This window comes from Arachis ipaensis, chromosome B7 (genome assembly GCF_059453495.1).
Source record: "Arachis ipaensis isolate K30076 ecotype BB chromosome B7, ASM5945349v1, whole genome shotgun sequence".
Taxonomy (NCBI): Eukaryota; Viridiplantae; Streptophyta; class Magnoliopsida; order Fabales; family Fabaceae; genus Arachis; species Arachis ipaensis.
The window spans coordinates 32,406,729-32,412,599 of NC_142442.1; the positions used below are offsets into that span (position 1 = coordinate 32,406,729).

A 5,871-nucleotide genomic window follows, 5' to 3' on the forward strand; every position below is an offset into this window, starting at 1 on the left:
GCAATTTCTAAGAACTGTGCTAGAAACTCAGTTGGTTCTTCCTGTGGAAGACCGAAATACTGGCAATTTTGCTGCACCATGATAATGAGCTGAGTATTTAGCTCAAAACTGCTGGCCTTGATGGGGGGTATACAGATACTACTCCCATAAGCAGCAGTAATGGGGTTAGCATATGACCCTAGAGTCCTTTTGGACTGTTCATTTTCACTTAGGTCCATGATGGAGAAAGGGAGATGATGTGGATTGCAAATAAAATATATTTTTATTTTATTTTATTTAATTAAAAACAAACCAAATAAATAAATAAAAAAATAAGATAAAATAAAATAATTGGAAAATAAAATATAAATTTCGAAAACTAAAAGAAAAAAAGAAAAAGAAATTCAAAAACTAAGATAATCAATTAATTAAGAGGAGTTGAAAAACTTTGGATACGATTTTTGAAGAAGATTTTGAAATTTGAAATTTTAAAGCTTAAGATAAGATAAAATAAAAAAAATTTAAAAAATAAAAATATGAATTTTTAATTAAAATTTTCGAGAATTCAATTAAATAAATAGAAAAGATATTTTTGAATTTAATGAGGAAAGAGAAAAACAATAAAATGACACCAAACTTAGAATTTTTAGATCAAAACAAAGAAAACAACAAGAAGATTTTGAATGTCAAGATGAACACCAACAACTAATTTTAAAAATTTTTAAGAAAATAGAAACACAAAGGATACCAAACTTAAAATTTTTATAATATTATTGCTCAAATTAGGTAATTTTATTTTATTTTTAAGCTTTTTTATTTTCAAAAAAAATTTCAAAAAAATACAAAAAAAAATTTATTTTGTTCTTCAGAATTTTTAAGAATGAATTTTAGAGTTTAAGATGATACTTTTATCATCACAGGAGCTAGTTGATTCCCATCAATTTGGCTGTTGTATGTAAAGTCCTGCTGAAGCTTGGCTAGTCATGTCTAATCTTTTTAGACTGAAGCTTTAGACTAACATTGCATGATTCCTGGAATTCCTATTAAAAATTTTGAATTCATTTATTTTTCTTTTTTCCAATTAATTTTCGAAAAATTACAAAAAAAATAATAAAATCATAAAATCAAAAATATTTTGTGTTTCTTGTTTGAGTCTAGTGTCAAATTTTAAGTTTGGTGTCAATTGCATGTTTTAAATTTTATAAAAATTTTCGAAAAATTTCATGCATTGAGTTCTTCATGATCTTCAAGTTGTTCTTGATGATCTTCATTATTTGATCTTTGCATTTTCTTGTTTTGTGTCTTTTCTTGTTTTTCATATGCATTCTTGAATTATTAGTGTCTAGAGAATAAAAATTTTTAAGTTTGGTGTCTTGCATATTTTTCTTTTCTTAAAAATTTTCAAAAATAAGTTCTTGATGTTCATCATGATCTTCAAAGTGTTCTTGGTGTTCATCTTGATATTCAAAGTGTTCTTGCATGCATTATTAGTTTTGATCTTAATTTCTTGTGTTTTGCATCATTTTTATGTTTTTCTCTTTCCTCATTAAAATTCAAAAATAAAAAAATATATATTTCCCTTATTTCACTCATAAATTTCGAAATTTGAATTGATTTAATCATAAAGTTTTAAAATTTAGTTGTTTCTTATTAGCCAAGTCAAATTTTCAATTTAAAAATTCTATCTTTTCAAATCCTTTTCAAAAATCAAATCTTTTTCAATTTTCTTCTTAATAATTTCGAAATTTTCAAATTGATTTTCAAAATTTTTTTCCTATTTTATCTCATATTTTCGAATTCTTTGCTAACAATTAATATTTTGATTCAAAAATTTTAAGTTGTTACTTGCCTATTAAGAAAGGATCAATCTTTAAATTCTAGAATCATATCTTTTAGTTTCTTGTTAGTCAAGTAATCAACTTTAATTTTCAAAATCAAATCTTTTTAATTTCCTTTTCAAATTTTCTTTTCAAATCTTTTTCAAAATAAATTTCAAATCATATCCTTTCAAAATCAATTTCAAAATCTTTTTTAACTTCTTATCTTTTCAAAATTGATTTTCAAATCTTTTTCAATTAACCACTTGACTTTTTGTTTGATTTTAAAAGTTTACTATTTCAATCATATCTTTTTCAAAACCACCTAACTACTTTTCTCTCTCCAATTTTCGAAAATCACTAACCACTTTTTCAAAAATCTTTTTAATTAAGTAATTTATTTAATTTTCAAATTTATTTTATTTCTCTTTTTAATTTTCGAATACTAACCAATAATTAAAATAAAAATAAAAATATTTTTCTTTTATTTTAATTTGAAATTCGAATTCTCTCTCTCTCTCATCTCTTTTTATTTATTTATTTATTTACTAACACTTCTCTTCTTATAATTTGAACCCTCTCCCCCTCTCTGTGTTCGAATTCTTCTTCTTCTCCCTTCTTCATTCTATTTCTTCTATTCTTCTACTCACATAAAGGAATCTCTATACTGTGACATAGAGGATTCCTATTCTTTTCTGTTCTCTTTTTTTTCATATGAGCAGTAGCAAGAGTAAGAACATTCTTGTTGAAGCTGATCCTGAACCTGAAAGGACTCTAAAGAGAAAGCTAAGAGAAGCTAAAGTACAACACTCTGGAGAGGATCTGACAGAATTTTTTGAAAAAGAAAGAAGACATGGCCGAACCCAACAATAATGGTGGAGATGCAAGAAAGATGCTTGGTGACTTTATTGCACCCTCTTTCTGACTTCTGTGGAAGGAGCATCTCAATTTCTGCAATTGGAGCAAACAAATTTGAGCTTAAGCCTCAATTAGTTTCTCTGATTCAGCAGAATTGCAAGTTTCATGGACTTCCATTGGAAGATCCTCATCAGTTCTTAGTTGAATTCTTGCAAATCTGTGACACTGTTAAGACCAATGGGGTTAATTCTAAGGTCTACAGACTTATGCTTTTCCCCTTTGCTGTAAGAGACAGAGCTAGGACATGGTTGGACTCACAACCTAAAGATAGCCTGAACTCTTGGGAAAAGTTGGTCAATACCTTCTTGGCCGAATTCTTTCTACCTCAAAAGTTGAGCAAGCTTAGAGTGGAAGTCCAAACCTTCAAACAGAAGGAAGGTGAATCCCTCTATGAAGCTTGGGAAAGATACAAGAAATTGATCAGAAGGTGTCCTTCTGACATGTTTCCAGAATGGAGCATCATATGTATATTCTATGATGGTCTGTCTGAATTGTCTAAGATGTCATTGGACCACTCTGCTGGAGGATCTCTTCATCTGAAGAAGACGCCTGCAGAAGCCCAAGAACTCATTGAAATGGTTGCAAATAACCAGTTCATGTACACTTCTGAAAGGAACCCTGTGAATAATGGGACAACTCAGAAGAAAGGAGTTTTGGAGATTGATACTCTGAATGCCATATTGGCTCAGAATAAAATATTGACTCAGCAAGTCAATATGATTTCTCAGAGCCTGTCTGGAATGCAAGCTGTATCAGGCAGTACTAAGGAAGTTTCCTCTGAATAAGAAGCTTATGACCCTGAGAATCCTACAATGGAATAGGTGAATTACATAGGAGAATCCTATGGAAACACCTATAATCCTTCATGGAGGAATCATCCTAATATCTCATGGAAGGATCAACAAAAGCCTAATCAAGGCTTCAATAATAATAATGGTGGGAGAGCACGGTTTGGCAATAGCAAACTTTTTCCATCATCTTCTCAGCAACAGACAGAGAATTCTAAGCAGAGCCACTCTGACTTAGCAACTGTAGTCTTTGATCTATCTAAGACCACTCTCAGTTTCTTGACTGAAGCAAGATCCTCCATTAGAAATTTGGAGGCACAAGTGGGTCAGCTGAGTAAAAGAGTTACTAAACTCCCTCCTAATACTCTCCCAAGCAATACAGAAGAGAATCCAAAAAGAGAGTGCAAGGCCATCAACATACCCCACACGGCTGAACCTATAGAGGAGGGAGAGGCAGTGAATTCCATTGAGGAAGACCTCAATGGACGTTCACTGGCCACTAAGGAGTTTCCTAATGAGGAACTAAAGGAATCTGAGGCTCATATAGAGACCATAGAGATTCCATTGAACTTATTGTTGCCATTCATGAGCTCTGATGAGTATTCTTCCTCTGAAGAGGATGAAGACATGGTTGAAGAGCAAGTTGCTCAATATCTAGGAGCAATCATGAAGCTGAATGCCAAGCTATTTGGTAATGAACTAAATGATCTGGTTCAATTGAAATTACCTCAGAAGAAACAGGATCCTGGAAAGTTCTTAATACATTGTACCATAGGCACCATGACCTTTGAGAAGGCTCTGTGTGACCTGGGATCAAGTATAAACCTTATGCCCCTCTCTGTAATGGAAAAACTAGAGATCTTTGAGGTGCAAGCTGCAAGAATCTCACTAGAGATGGCAAACAATTCAAGAAAACAGGCTTATGGACTTGTAGAGGATGTCTTGGTGAAGGTTGAAGGCTATTACATCCCTGCTGACTTCATAATCCTAGACACTGGGAAGGATGAAGATGAATCCATCATCCTAGGAAGACCATTCCTAGCCACAGTAAGAGCTATGATTGATGTGGACAGAAGAGAGTTAGTCCTTCAATTGAATGAGGACTACCTTGTGTTTAAGGCTCAAGGATCTTCCTCTGTAACCATGGAGAGGAAGCATGAAAAGCTTCTCTCAATACAGAGTCAAACAGAGCCCCCACACTCAACTTCTAAGTTTGGTATTGGGAGGCCAATATCAAGCTCTGAATCTCTGTGAAGCTCTCTAGGAGCTTCACGGTCAAGCTATTGACATTAAAGAAGCGCTTCTTGGGAGGCAACTGATGAGACGCAGAAGCTGGTGAATTAGAAATTATTAAAATGGTTACGTTGCAAGTATAGTTCTTAACTCACCGAAAATCTGCCTATCAATTTAGAAGTATGTCACAGAGAGTTTGAATTAAAAATTACTGGGAGTTTTAAGTCCCAGGTCGTCTCCCAACGAGTTGCAGAAAAGTGTGCTATCTTATTAATCAGATGTTCCAAGAAGTTGAGCTAAGTAAATTGGAATTTAAATTGAGGAAATTTAAATAATATGAATAAAAGCCTTGACTGGGAGTTGATTAGTTAGAATCTCTATTATTGATGGAATGATTTTAAGATTGATTTATAATTAATGGTTGCTCTGTTTGGTTATCCTTTACTATGTAAGGGAAAGTCAAACAAGTTGGAATGATAGATCTGTTCACAAGTTGCAATCCACTTAGTTCAAAGGGATTGGCGTTGGTGATAGGATAACAATCCAACAATTAACCCAATTACAAATTTTCTTTCAATCCTTCCAACTCAATAGTTTCTTTTTAATCAACTCCCTATCAAGTAAAGAAACTACTCACGCATTGTAAATAATAAATTCATAACATATGAAAGGGGATTAAAAGAAGACATAATTATTGGAATTGAAATTGAATTAAAAAGAAATAATCCTTGCATTAAATAATCATAAAAGTATCTAAATGACAAAATTGAACAAAGCAAAGGACATGGAAGAATGAAACCAAGTTAAGAAAACAAACTAGAATGACGAAGTCTTGATGAGGAAATAACTCTTCTCAATGTTCCAATGCTAAGACCAATTGAAAATTAAAATTCTAAAACCTAGAGAGAGAAACCTAAGAGAGTAAAAACTAGATCTCCCACTGTCTCTAAATGAATGTATTCTTTGTTTCTGCATATTCTCTGACTCTAGTCTACTGTTCCGGGCCGAAAACTGGGTCGAAATAGGGTCCAAAATCGCCCCCAGCGAACCCTGCAGATTATGCAGATCGCACATGTCACACGATCGCGTCATCCATGCGGATGCGTCATTCGCGTTTTTCCTCGCCACGCGTTCGC

At 32.7% G+C, this 5,871-nt stretch overlaps 1 non-coding gene across 1 annotated transcript; it reads right to left on the reverse strand.

Moving 5' to 3' along the window:
- Positions 1-3,052: 3,052 nt before the first annotated feature.
- On the reverse strand, positions 3,053-3,156 carry LOC148550771 (small nucleolar RNA R71). Its single transcript, XR_015893260.1, has one exon. It is a non-coding gene; the product is annotated as a small nucleolar RNA R71 (small nucleolar RNA).
- Between the last annotated feature and the right edge of the window lie 2,715 nt (positions 3,157-5,871).